At 39.6% G+C, this 15,146-nt stretch overlaps 1 protein-coding gene across 1 annotated transcript in view; it reads right to left on the bottom strand.

The window, feature by feature from the left end:
- METTL8 (methyltransferase like 8) overlaps positions 1-15,146 on the bottom strand; it is an 88,646-nt gene that overhangs the window by 57,204 nt on the left and 16,296 nt on the right. The gene's annotated exons all lie outside the window — the stretch shown is intronic.

Here is a 15,146-nt window from a genome sequence, read left to right as displayed (position 1 = left end):
CCTAACACATAAAAAACATTATTCCGAGAAATTATATAAAGTAAAAAACCCCAATAAATTTTATGTGGATAAAAAGGGGTTCTATGGAAGGTAACTTCACAGGGTGATCTGATCATAAATTCCTAACTGGACAGTCATGGTGGGTAGTCATGCCCCAGGCCTACAACTTCTTGACTGAAAAAATTATAAGCAAACCCTGTCCACTGTTCTTGTGCATCTAGGTCAACACACCTTTGAAATGCCACAAGTCATATCCCTTGAAGATGTAACCACTCTCAAAAGAGCTCATAATCTTGTTAACTATCCTATAATCCAATCCCTACTTTGCTTTCTCCCACCTTCATGTAATTTTCCTTATGTCCCCGCCTTCATTTCAAATGCATGAAAGAAACTGCAAAACTGTTCATCTCTGAAGCATTTAAGATTTGCTTGCCAGCAACTGTCATCAGTTTTGACTCAAATAAACTTATAAAAATTCTCTGTAGGTTTCAATGTTTCTTACGTCAACATTGAGAATTTCTTAGAAAGCCCATGCATGACTAATAATGCCACAGCAAATTGCTTAAGATTAATTAAGAATATTCATTATATTCTTAACCTCCAAGGACCACATCATGTAGAGAACCTTTAGTAACCTCTTCGATCTATAAAAAGTCTTATTTCTAAGATCATTTGTAAGGCAGTTGTAAGAGCTCAGAACCACATTTTTAGAGGAACATTTCAAATGGTGATTAAGATACCAGGCTAGTCCACACATTTTTTTAAAAATCCATAATGTGAATGAAAACAAATTTGTTTATTTTAAATGGCTTTAGAAAACTGGCAAATTTCATTTTCCCAAATAGCTGAAACACTGCCTGGGGCAACTTGAATCTTATTTAATACAAAAACAATCTGATTAAATGATTATTTTAAAACAACAACAAAAAACCCCATAATACCTATCAGACATCTCTTTGCCACCTGATAACAAAAGGTATGTCTATAAAACAATGCTGTTTAACTAAAAACTAGACTTGTACATCAAAATAAGTCTTGTCCCTTCAAACAAGTCACCTTAAGAGATTACTATTTACTCTAATAATAGTAAAACATCTTTGAAATTCCATTTTCAGATAATGTCCTCATAGCAAGCTTATTGATTCTTTTTCATATCCTCAGTGGTGGCAAACTCTTTGCTTTAAGATATATACCCTTCGTTGTCTTTAGAGTAGGTTATTATTCTTGCTGCCATAAATGTATAGACTCCCAACATAACCAGCTTGGAAGAATCATATTCATTGAGGTATAGCTCCTGGTATGTTCTGTTTCCTTAAACAGTCTTAAACAGTCAAACCTCATAAATCATGTTCACACAGTTCAAACTGTACTACAACAAATGATAGTATCCCTTTTGCTTATTCTTTTTTAAGAAGCCAAAACTATCTAGAAATACGAGCTAGATGTGTTTTCTTATTTTAAGTTTTTAAAATATACACTGATCGCAAAAATAGAAAATATACAGGGGAAAAGATCCCTCTTATGAAAAATAATATGAAATACCTAGGAATAATCATAGGCAGAATGTATAGGGCTGATATACAGTAAGCTATACAACTCCACAGAGGGGCATGGAAGACAACTTTAATAAGTAGGAAGACAGTACATGGGTTTCTGGAGTAATTCAATATTGTAATAACATAAACTCTCGCCAAAATCATCTATAAAATTAAACCAGTTCCAATCAAAATTCAAAAAATGTTTTTGGAGAACTTGAACAAATAATTTAAAAGTTCATCTGGAAGACTAAACATGAAAGAAGCACCAGGAAAATACTGGAGGGGAAAGGAGGATATTTGTTGTGTGAGATAGGGTTAAGGGGGTAGGAGCATGCTTGCCCTTCCAGACATCACCATATACTATGAGGGATGCAAGATGGCAATGGAGTAGGTGGAAGGTACAGTCACCTCCTCCCAGGACCAAACTGGAATTACAATTATAGAACAATTATCCTAACTAACTAACTGAAGACTAGCTGAAGAGAACTCTTATAACCATGGATTTACATAAGAAGCCACATTGAGACTGGTAGGAAAAGGATGGAGATACAAAAGGGCTGGCCCTGTTCCCATGAGTGGCTGAGGTTCCAGGGGGATATTTCATCTGTGGGGGTTCCCACTGAGAAGCTGGGGTCTTAACCCCAAGCCAGGCTTCCCAACCCAGAGCACCAGAGCCAGGAAGAGATACCCACGTAATATATGGTGAAAAATCAGTGAGGATTCTGTCCACCAGGAGAGATGAGAGTCTCTTAGAGATACAGGCACCCTCTTAAAGGGCCAGTGCACAAAATCTTATTCGTAGCCATTCACCCTGGCCTCCAGTGTGGCAGAGCAGACTAGAGTGGTATGAGAAGAGACCGGGGTTTGTGGCTCTGGGCAGAAAGCTGAAGGGACAGCCACCAGAGCCCTGTGCTGAGTAACTTTTCCACACCGTACTCGCCATCTTTTTTGGGTGGAGTACTCTCCTCAATATGGCACCAGCCTGGGGGAAAACAATAGCCCCCCCTCTCGGAACTCCCTGCTGTCCTACCCAGAGGAGTTTGTGCCCTGGTGAGAAGTCAGCTGCCTGGGCCTGGGTGTAGAGTGACTAAGTTGTGTGGCCTGGGGGTGAGTGCCATTCCCCCCACTTTTGTGTGAACCTGACTGGCACCTCCCCTTCATGGGAAATCCACTAGCCCCATCCTCCCAGCTCTTAGCGGCACTATACTGCCGAGATCAGGCTCCTGGCAGAATTTGGGACAGACTGAGTTGTGTGGCTCTAGGACGGGGACATTTTTCCCTTAAACACCCGACTGATGCAGAGCCCTCTCTTCACATGGACAAGCCTCAATAAATTTATGAAGACTGAAATCATATCAAGCATCTTCTCTGACCATAATGATATGAAACTAGAAATCAATCACAAGAAAAATAAAACCTGAAAGAAAAAGTGGGAATAGAGGGAACATACCTCAATGTAATAAAGGCCACATATGACAAATCCACACTCAATGGGCAAAAACTAAAAGCATTTCCCCTAAAATTGGGAACAAGACAGGGATGTCTGCTTTCACCACTCTTATTCAACACAGTACTAGAAGTCCTAGTCACAGCAATCAGATAAGAAGGAGAAACAAAAGGCATCCAAATTGGAAAGAATGAAGTAAAGCTGTCATTATTTGCAGATGACATCATACTGTATATAGAAAAACCTAAAGATATCACCAAAAAACTACTAGAACTGACAAATGAATTTAGTAAAGTAGCACGATACAAAATAAATACCCCAAAATTAGCTGCATTTTTTTAAACTTCAAAAAATTACATACACACACACACACGTATATATATAAATACATATATATATATATTTTATCCTCACCCGAGGACATTTTTGCATTCATCTTCAGATAGAGCGGGAGAGAGAGAGGGGGAAAGAGAGAGAGAAACACAGATGTAAGAGACACAGCGAGTGGTTGCCACCCACACGACCCCAACCGGGGTGGGGATAAACTGCAACCGAGGTACGTGCCCTAGTGGAAACCAAACCCGGACTCTCTGGTCTGCAGGCCAACGCTCTAACCACTGAACAAACCCGGCCAGGACTATTTTTATATTTTTAAATTTTTTTATTTTTATTGATTTGAGAGAGAGAGAGAACACCAGTTCGTTGTTCTACATATTTATTAATTCATCGGTTGACACTTGTATGTGCTTTGACTGGGGATTGAACTCACAACCATGGCATATTGGGATGATGCTCTAACCAACTGAGCTACCCAGCCAGGGCTCAGTTGCATCCTTAAATACCAATAATGAACAATCAGAAAGAGAAACTAAAAAAACAATCCTATTCACAGTTGCCTCAAAAAATAAAATTAAATAAAGTACCTAGGAATAAATTTAAGGTTGTAAAAGACTTGTTCTTGAAAAAATTATAAGACACTGACGAAAGAAACTAAAGAAAGATACAAATAAGTGGAAACATATACTATGTTCATGAATAGAAAGAATTAACATCAATAAAATAGCCATATTGCCCTGGCCAGTTTGGCTCAGCGGTTAGAGAGTCAGTCGGCCCGTGGACCAAAGAGTTGCGGGTTTGATTCCCGGCAAGAGCCCTGGTTGGGTCGTGTGGGAGGCAACCAGTTGATGTGTCTCTCCCACAATGATGTTTCTCTTTCTCTCTCTCTCTCTGTTTCTCTTTCTCTCTCTCTCTCTTCCACTCTATCTGATGAAAAATAGAAAATATCCTTGGGTGAGGATTAAAATAAATAAATAGATACATAGATGAAAGATAGATAGATAAAATAGCTATACTAACCAAGCAATCTATAGATTCAAATAAATTCCTACCAAGATACCAATGGCATATTTCACAGAACTAGAACAGAGATTCCAAAAATTTATATGGAACCACAAAAAAACCCCGGACAGCCACAGCAATCTTGAGAAAGAAGAACAAAGTTGGAGGAATCATGCTACTTGATATCAAACGATACTACAAGGCCATAGTAGACAAAGCAGCATGGAACTGGCATAAAAACAGACATACAGATCAATGAAACAGAAATGAGAGCCCAGAAATAAAACAACACCTTTGTGGTCAATTAATATTTGATAAAGAAGGCAAAAACACACAATAAAGTCAAGATATCTATTCAATAAATGGTATTGGGAAAGTTGGACAGGTATGCGCAAAAAAAAAATGAAACTAGACCATCTTCTTACACCATAGCACAAGAATAAACTCAAAATGGATCAAAGATTTAAATGTTAGACTCAATACTATAAAAATCCTACAAGAAAACATAGGCAGTAAAATGTCGGACATTTCTTGTAGCAATATTTTTTTCTGATATATCTCCTAGGGCAAGAGAAACAAAAGAAAAAAAAACACAAATGGGACCACATCAAACTAAAAAGTTTTGCACAGCAAAGGAAATCATCAACAAAATTCGAAGACAACCTACCGAATGGGAGAATATATTTGCCAGTGAGATATCTGATAAGGGGTTAATATCCAAAATGTATAAAGAACTTATAAAATTCAACACCGTAAAACCAAACACACAATTTAAAAATAGGCAAAGAACCTGAATAGACACTTCTCTAAAGAGGACATACACCTGTGGCCGGTTTGGCTCAGCAGTTAGAGCGTCAGCCTGCAGTCCAGAGATACCTGGGTTTGGTTCCTGCTAAGGGCACGTACCTCAGTTGCAGTTTGTCCCCAGCCTTGGTTGGTCGTGCGGGTGGCAGCCACTTGATGTGTCTTTACGTCAATGTTTCTCTCTCTCTCTTCCTCTCTCTCCTTCCCACTCTATCTGAACAAAAAATAGAAAAAAATGTCCTCGGGTGAGGATTAAAAAAAAAAGACATACAGATGGCCAATAGAATATAAAAAAGATACTCAATGTCACTAATCATCAGACAGATACAAATCAAAATTACAATGACCTATCACCTTACACCTGTCAGAATGACTATCATCAATAAATCAACAAACAAGTGTTGGTGAGGTTGGGTGAAAAAGGTAAAGGGATTATGCAAAACAACAACATCAACAAAAACACCTCATAGACACAGACAATAGCATGGTGATTACCAGAAGGTAAGTGTGTTGGGGGAGGTAGATGAAGATACAGGAAATATAAGTGGTGATGAAAGGAGTCTTGACTTGGGGTGGTGAACACACAATACGATATACAGTAGTGCATTACAGAATTGTACACCTGAAAACTATATAATTTTATTAACCAATGCCTTCCAATAAATTCAATAAATAAACATACAAGACATATTCATAAATAGAAACAAAACAAAACAATATACTATAAAGCAAGTATGTCTTTGCCATGTCTATTGTGCCAGAATATACAGTGAAAGCAGTGGAACAGAAGAGAAAGTCAAGAAAGTAGTAAAAATAACCCTACACAAGAATAAACTCAAAATGGATAAAAGACTTAAATATAACTCATGAATCCATAAAAATCCTAGAAGAGACTGTAGGCAACAAATTTTCAGACATCATACGCAGCAGAATTTTTACTGACACATCACCTAAGGCAATAGAAACAAAGGAGAAAATGAACACATGGGACTACATCAAACTCAAAAGCTTCTGCACAACTAAAGATACAATCATCAAAACGGAAAGGCTACCCACTGTATGGGAGAGCATAATTGTCAATGATATATCAGATAAGGGGTTAATTTCCAATACATATAGAGTGCTCATACAACTCCACAAAAGGAAGACAAAGAATCCAATTAAAAAATGGGCAGAGGAACTAAATAGACACCTCTCCAAACAGGACATACAAATGGCTAAGAAACATATGAAGAAATGCTCATCATCACTAATCATCAGAGAGATGCAAATTAAAACAACAATGAGGTATCACCTCACACCTGTCAGAATGGCCGCCATCAACAAATCATCAAACAACAAGTGTTGGCGAGGGTGTGGAGAAAAGGGGACTCTAGTGCACTGCTGGTGGGAATGCAGACTGGTGCAGCCACTATGGAAAACAATATGGTGTTACCTCAAAAAATTAAAAATTGAACTTCCATTTGACCCAGTGATCCCACTTCTAGGAATATACCCTAAGAAGCCTGAAACACCAATCAGAAAGAATATATGTACCCCCATGTTTGTAGCAGCACTATTTACAGTCACTAAGATCTGGAAACAGCCCAAATGTCCATCAGTAGACGAATGGATAAAAAAGCTGTGGTACATATACACAATGGAGTACTACGCAGCTGTAAGAAAGAAAGATCTCTTATCCTTTGAGACTACATGGAGGGACCTTGAAAGTATCATCCTAAGTGAAACAAGCCAAACAGAGAAAGACAAGTTTCATATGATCTCACTTATTTGTGGAATATAATAAACATAACAGTCTGAGGAATGAGGTAGTCCCAGAGACGTGGAAGTGGGGTACAGACAGACAATCCCCTAAAGAGGGGGGTGGTGGGGGAGAGATAAACCACAGAACTTATATGCATGTATGCATGAACAGTGGACATGGACAACAATCTGGGGAAAGGGCAGGGAGGGAGGGAGAGGGGGGAAAAAGGAGAAACATCTGTAACAAAAATTAATTAATAATAAAAAAAAAAAAGAAAGTAGTCAAAATATACATTAAGAATTCCATCTGGCCCTGGCCGGTTTGGCTCAGCGGTTAGAGCGTCGGCCTGCGATCCTGAGAGACCCGGGTTCGGTTCCCGCTAAGGGCGCGTACCTCGGTTGCGGTTTGTCCCCGGCCCTGGTCGGTTGTGCGGGTGGCAGCCACTCGATGTGTCCCTTTCACATCGATGTTTCTCTCTCTCTGTGTTCCTCTCTCTCCCCCAACTATACCTGAACAAAAAATGGAAAAATGTCCTCCGGTGAGGATAAAAAAAAAAAAAAAAAGAATTCCATCTGTAATAAAGCTTGAATTTCAAATCAGGGGGTTAAGGTTTGCCTATTCGAAGCACTGTATTAATAAAATGGGCTACTTAATGAAAAAATAAAGTTATCTCCCTGTTCTATGCCTAACACCAAAATAAATTCCAGACGAATTAAACTTCTTGTCCTGGCCTCTGTTGCTCAGTGGTTAGAGTGTTGGCTTGCGCACTAAGGAGTTGCGGGTTCAATTTCCAGTTAAGGGTATGAACCTGGGTTGCAGGTTCGATCCCCAGAGCTTGTCAGGGGGCATGTGAGGAGGCAACCAATCAGATGAGCTCAGGCACGTTCAGGGTGGAATGGCCATAGACAGGGAGGCAACCAGTCAATGTGTCTCTCTCACATTGACACTTCTCTCTCTCTCTCTCTCCCTCCCTCCTTCCCTTCCACACTCCCTAAAAAAATCAATGGAAAAAATATCCTCGGGTGAGAACTAACAACACACACAAAATACTTCTTAATAGGCCTAGAAAAAATAGAGGTGAATACTTACAAAAAAGTGAGGTAGAAAAGACTCTTTTAAACATGATACCAAAGCTATAAAGTATAAAAAGAAAGGAAAAAACTAAAAGATTGTTTATAAAAATGCATGGGAAGATAAGCTATAAAAGACATGGGTGCTGATACCAACAAAATACTACAATGAGTTAATATTAACATGTAAGGAATGCTTAGAAAATAATTAGAAATGACCAGTAGAAAATGTGCTAATGCCATCAGAAAGTATTCACAAAAGAAATGCAAATGGCTACTAAAACTTAAAAATGTTCATCACACTAATAATACATGTCTATTGGGAATGCTTCTGACTACAAATAACAGAAGACCCTATTCAATCTGGCTTAAAGAACAAGGAATTAATATCTTCCATAACTGGAAGTCCAGAGGTTGGGCAAGTTCTAAAGATGGTTTCCTTTGCAGTTCCATAATGTCATCAAGGACCCAGGTTCCTACCATTTCTCCATCCTGCTCTTCACTGCATTACCTTCACCCTAAGGCTGGTTCCTTTTGCCAATTACAGAATGGCTGCAGTGGTTCCAGGCATCACACTGACACGACAACATCCAGAGGAAGAAAAGGGCTGTCACTTTCTCATGTTTCTTTTCAGGCATGAGGGGACTTTCTTACAAGTTCCTCAACAGACTTGCTCTCAGATTTTGCCGGCCAGAATTGGGTCACAAACTATTCTTCAATCAGACTCTGGGAGAAGTGATTTCTATGACTGCCTTAGACTAGAGGTTCTTGTTGTGGTCCAGAGACCCGTAGGACAGTTTATGAGGATCTGCAACATGTCTGAATTATTTTCATAATACCAACATGTTATTTGCCTGTTTAATTGTGGTGACCTTTGAACTGATGGTATATAGGCAATGGTGGATAAAACTGCTGACACCTTAATCTGATTCAGGGCAGAGACACCAAACTTGAATCAGAGCAAAAACATCCACAGGCTGCCTCCAGCACGCCCCCTTCTGGGGATTGAGCCCACAACCCGGGCATGTGCCCTGACCCAGAATCTAACCAGCAACCATCACGTGTATAGTATGTGGAACAACGCTCAGCCAGCTGAGTCACACTGGCCAGGGCAAAGTATTTTTGATGTTGTATAATGAAATGTGTCAACATTGGGAAGATCTATATAAATCAATGAATCAATATTTTCCAAGTGACCAACATATGATATCACAAAATTATGTATAGGCAAAAGATGGGTTCAAAGTGCAAGACAGACCAATGAATTTTAATGAGACAGAGTATGAAAAGTTCACTCATATCATTTCAAATATTGTATCGCAGTTAACCTTTAAGAAACTCCTCCCTATTGGGATTTGGTATAGTGTCAAAGGAGAATATTCACACTCATCTAGAGACTATGAAATTAGTCCTCCTCTTTGTAACTACTTAAACCTCTGTGTGAGATTATACTTTCTTCAAATACATCAACCAAAACATTAACAGACTTAACATAAGCAAATATAAGAATCCAATAATCATCGCCCTGGCTGGTTTGGCTCAGCGGTTAGAGCATCGGCCTGCGGTCCAGAGAGACCCGGGTTCAGTTCCCACTAAGGGCATGTACCTCGGTTGCGGTTTGTCCCCGGCCCTGATTGGGTCATGCGGGTGTCAGCCACTTGATGTGTCCCTTTCACGTCGATGTTTCTCTCTCTCTCTTCCTCCCGCTCTATCTGAACAAAAAATGAAAAAAATGTCCTCAGATGAGGATTAAAAAAAAAAGAATCCAATCACCTTCTCTTAGGCCAGACATTAAAGAGATTTACAAAAATATTTATGCCACCCTTCTAATATTTTTGAAAAAAGTTTTAATTAAAATGTTACAGATGCTATCATGCCATGGGTTTATTGTTATTTTAATCCTCACTTGAGGATATTTTTTCCATTTATCTTCAGATAGAGTGAGTGAGAGAGAGAGAGACATCAATGTGAGAGAGAGATATTGATTGGTTGCCTCCTGCATGACCGCAACCAGGGCCAGGAACAAAACTGCAACCAAGGTAAGTGCCCTTGACTGGAAATCGAATCTATGTCTCTTTGGTCCGCGGGCCAACGCTCCAAATGCTGAGCCAAACTGGCCAGGGCAGATTATTGTTATTTTATTTTTATTTATTTATTTATTTTTATCCTCACTCGAGGACATTTTTCCATTTTTTGTTCAGATAGAGTGGGAGGAAAAGAGAGGAAGAGGGGGAGAGAGAAACATCAACATGAAAGGGACACATCGAGTGGCTGCCTCCCCCATGACCCAACCAGTGCCGGAGACAAACTGCAACCAGGATATGTGCCCTTAGTGGGAACCGAACTCAGGTCTCTCTGGACCACAGGTCAATGCTCTAACTGCTGAGCCAAACTGGCCAGGGCAATTATTGTTAAATAACAATAAATAAATATTAAAATCATTTCTTCAGTTTAATTTTTTAAATTAATTTATTTTTGTTACAGATATTTCTCCCTCCCCCCTCATTGATAACCCCCTCCCTCTCCCCTCCCGCTGTCCCCAGCTTTGTTGTCCATGTCCATGGTGAATGCATACATGCATATAAGTTCTGTGGTTTATCTAACCCCCTTACTCCCTCTTCTGGGGACTGTCAGTCTGTACCCCACTTACACGTCTCTGGGACTACCCAGTTCCTCAGACTGCTATGTGGATTATATTCCACAAATAAGTGAGATCATGTGATATCTGTCTTTCTCTGCTTGGCTTGTTTCGCTTAGGATAATACGTTCAAGGTCCCTCCATGTTGTTTCAAAGGATAAGAGATCTTTCTTTCTTACAGCTGCATAGTACTCCATTGTGTATATGTACCACATCTTTTTCATCCATTTGTGTACTGATGGACATTTGGGCTGTTTCCAGATCTTAGCTATTGTAAATAGTGCTGCTACGAACATGGGGGTACATATATTCTTTCTGATTGGTGTTTTAGGCTTCTTAGGGTATATTCCTAGAAGTGGGATCACTGGGTCAAATGGAAGTTCAATTTTTAATTTTAATTTTAATTTTTTTCTATTTTTAAATCTTTATTGTTGAATGTATTACAAATGTTCCTCATTTTCCCCCATTGACCTCCTTCTCCCCACTCCCACCCCCCTCCTGCCTTTCCCCACACTGTTCTCTGTGTCCATTGGTTATGCATATAAATTCTTTGGTTTATTCCCCTCCCCCATCCCCGTTCTCTTTGAGGTGAGTCTAGCAACCAATTTGTTTTTCTTAATCCCTTCACCTTTTTTGCCCATTCCCCCAATCCCCCACCCATCTGTCAACCAACAAAATGTTCTCTGTATCTATGAGAATGTTTATGTCCTGCCTGTTCATTTTGTTTGTAGATTCCATTGTCAACAGATATGTATTCATTGCCATTTTGTTTGTTCATATAATTTATCTTTTTCTTCAAAAAGACCCTTCATCATTTCATATAATAACGGTTTTGTGGTAATGAACTCCTTTAACTTTTTCTTGTCTGGGACACTCTTTATATGGCCATCCATTCTAAATGACAGCTTAGCAGGATAGAGTAACCTTGGTTGTAGGTTCTTGCTTTTCATCACTCTGAATATTTATTGTCACTCCCTTCTGGGCTGCAAAGTTTCTTTTGAGAAATCAGCTGACAGTCTTATGAAAACTCCCTTGTAGGTAACTAACTGCTTTTCTCTTGCTGCTTTTAAGATTCTCTGTCTTAAACCTTTTGCATTTTGATGATGATGTGTCTTGGTGTGGGCCTCTTGGGGTTCATCTTGTTTGGGACTCTCTGTGCTTCCTGGACTAGTATGTCTGTTTCCTTCACCAAGTTAGGGAAGTCTTCTGCCATTATTGTTTCAAATAGGTTTTTGATTTCCTGTTCTCTCTCTTCTCCTTCTGGCACCCCCAAAATGTGAATGATGGCATGCTTGAAGTTGTCCCAGAGGATCCTTACACTATCCTCATTTTTTTGGATCCTTTCTTTTTGCTGTTCTGATTGGGCATTTTCTGCTTCCTTATATCCCAAATTGATGTTTTGCTTCTTGGCTTTACCTACTCTACTATTGAATCTATGTAAATTGTTCTTTATTTCAGTTAGTGCCTCATTCATTTCTGACTGTGCATCCTTCATTTCTGACTACTCCTTTTTTATGCTCTTGAGGACCTCACTAATTTTGCTGAGGTTCTCACTATGTTCATTGAGCATCCTTATAAGCAGTATTTTGAACTCAACATCTGTTAGGTTGCTTATCTCCATTTCGCTTAGTTCTTTTCCAAGAAATTTTTCTGTTCTTTCATTTGGGACCTGTTTCTTTGTCTCCTCATTCTGGCTGCCATCCTGTGTTTGTTTCTGTGTATTACTTAAGAAAAAGTATGAGGCTTTCTGAGACCAGATGCTGCTTGTTTGAAAGAATTTAGGAAAACCTGAAGCAGGATCCAAGACAGGCCAATCCTATGGTGAAGCAACTGGCAACAACTTGGGTGGGCCTGAAAGTTGGGTGGGACAGGCCTCAGGGAATCACCAGGGAGGGCAACTAGTATGAGCCAGGTTGCTGGAGTCCCAGATATGGTGGCTGTCCGCCGGCCTTGTGAGGAAAGGGCTCACCAAAGGAACAAAGGACTCTGACAGCACGTCTTCCCGGAGAAATCCCCGTCTCCAGCCCTCGCTCAAGTGCCAAACATCTCAGTTCTTCCCTGTATATCCCTGGCGCCCCTCGAGCTGCCTCCCCTCTGAGCTTAGAGGGAGAGAGTCCAAGTAAGTCCATGCACGAGCCCTTTAAGAGGAGCTGCCTGGGGCTCCAGCCACCTGAGCCTCCCTGAGCCTCAGTTCCTGCTGGTTTTTCCAGCCAGAAGTTATGGGGACTTCTCTTCCTGGCACTGGAACCCTGAGCGGGGCACCTTGTGTGGGTTGGGGACACCTCAATTCTCAGAGAGGACCTTCCCAGATGAGGTATCCTCCTGATTTGTATCCACCACACGTGTGTGTGGGACCAGCCTGTCCGACTCTGCCCCTCCTACCAGTCTCGATGTGGCTGCTTTTTTAATTCGTAGTTGTAGGACCTCCACTCAGCTCGATTTCAGGCAGTTTTGAATGATGATTGTTCTGTAGTTTAGTTGTAACTTTGATGTGGTTGTGGGAGGACACGATATTGCTACTGCATTTACCTATGCCGCCATCTTGACTGGAAGTCCCATATTAACTACTGAATTATTTGTTCTAGTTCTGTGAAGTATGTCGTTGGTATTTTGATAGGAATTGCATTGAATCTATAGATTGCTTTCAATAGTATAGACATTTTAATGATGTTAATTCTTCCAATCCATGAAGAAGGTATGTGCTTCCACTTTTTTATATCTTCCTCTAATTCTTTTTTCAATGACCTGTAGTTTTCTGCGAATAGGTCCTTTATTTCTTTGGTTAAGTTTATTCCAAGGTGCCCTGGTGGTTTGGCTCAGTGGTTAGAGTGTCGGCCTGGGGTCCAGAGACACCAGGGTTTCTGCTAAGGGCACGTACCTCAGTTACAGTATGTCCCTGGCCCTGGTTGGGTCATCTGGGTGGCAACCACTCGAAGTGTCCCTTTCACGTCGATGTTTCTCTTTCTCTCTCTCTCTCCCTCCCATTCTACCTGGACAAAAAATGAAAAAATGTCCTCAGGTGAGGATAAAAAAAAAAGTTTATTCCTAGATATCTTAATTATTTTGCTGCAATGATAAATGGGATTGTTTTTTTAGTTTCTCTTTCTGTGCATTCATCATTGGTGTATAAGAATGTCATTGATTTCTTAACGATAATTTTGTATCCTGCTACTTTGCCAAATTCATTTATTACATCTAATAAATTTTTGATGGAGTCATTGGGGTTTTCTACATATAGTATCATATCATCTGCGAATGACAGTTTCACTTCCTCCTTTCCAATTTGGATCCCTTTTATGTTTTCTTCCTGTCTGATTGCTGTGGCTAAGACTTCCAGTACCATGTTAAATAAGAGTGGCAAAAGTGTGCATCCTTGTCTTCTTCCTGTTCTTAAGGAAATGTTTTTAGTTTTTGCCCACTGACTATGATGTTGGCTGTAGGTCTTTCATATAAGGCCTTTATTATGTCAAGATATGATCACTCTATTCCCACATTGCTGAGCGTTTTTATCAGAAATGGATGCTGGATTTTGTCACATGCTTTTTCAGCATCTATTGAAATGATCATATGATTTTTATCTTTCATTTTGTTTATGTGGTGTATCACATTTATTGATTTGCAAATATTGTACCAGCCTTGTATCCCTGGGATGAATCCCACTTGGTCATGGTGAATAATTTTTGTGATGTACTGCTGGATTCAATTTGTTAGTATTTTGTTCAGGATTTTGGTGTCTATGTTCATCAGGGATATTGGCCTGTAGTTTTCTTTCTTTGTAATGTCTTTTTCTGGTTTTGGAATTAGAATTATGCTGGCCTCATAAACTGAGTTTGGAAGTCTTCTTTCTTATTGAATTTTTTAAAATAGTTTGAGGAGAATGGGTATTAGTTCTTCTTTGAATGTTTGGTCAAACCCCGTGAAGCCGTCTGCACATGGGCTTTTGTTTGCTGGGAGAGTCTATATTACAACTTCAATTTCTTTTGCTGTTATTGGTCTGTGCAAGTTTTCTATCTCTTCCCAGTTCAGTTTTGGGAGAATATGTGTTTCCAGAAATTTGTCCATTTCGCTTAGATTGTCGAATTTGTTGCTGTATATTGTTCATAATATTTGTTAATGATCCTTTGTATTTCTGTGGTGTCAGTTATTATTTCTCCTCTTTCATTTCTGATTTTGTATTTGGGTTCTCTTTCTTTGTTTCTTGGTGAGTCTAGCTAAGGGTCCATCAATCTTGTTTATCTTTTCAAAGAACCAGCTCTTTGTTTCATTGATCCTTTGAATTGTTTTTTTGGTGTCCATGTCATTTATTCTGCTCTGGTCTATACTATTTCCTTCCTTCTACTTGCTCTGGGGTTTTCTTTTTATTTGCTTTCTAATTCTTTAAGTTGTGAGGTTAGATAGTCTATTAGAAGTTTTTCTTGCTTCTTGAGGTAGGCCTGTAGTGCTATGAACTTCCCTTTCAGAGCTGCCTTTGCTGCATCCCATAGATTTTATGTTGTTGTGTGTTCATTTTCATTGGTTTCCAGGAAGTTTTTAATTTCTTCCTTGATTTCCATGGTAACCCATTCAT

The sequence above is a fragment of the Molossus molossus genome, unplaced genomic scaffold, assembly GCF_014108415.1.
Source record: "Molossus molossus isolate mMolMol1 unplaced genomic scaffold, mMolMol1.p scaffold_m16_p_11, whole genome shotgun sequence".
In the NCBI taxonomy this organism is placed as follows: Eukaryota; Metazoa; Chordata; class Mammalia; order Chiroptera; family Molossidae; genus Molossus; species Molossus molossus.
Note: the sequence above shows the minus strand (reverse complement) of the source record. Positions and strands in the feature narration are given on the sequence as shown.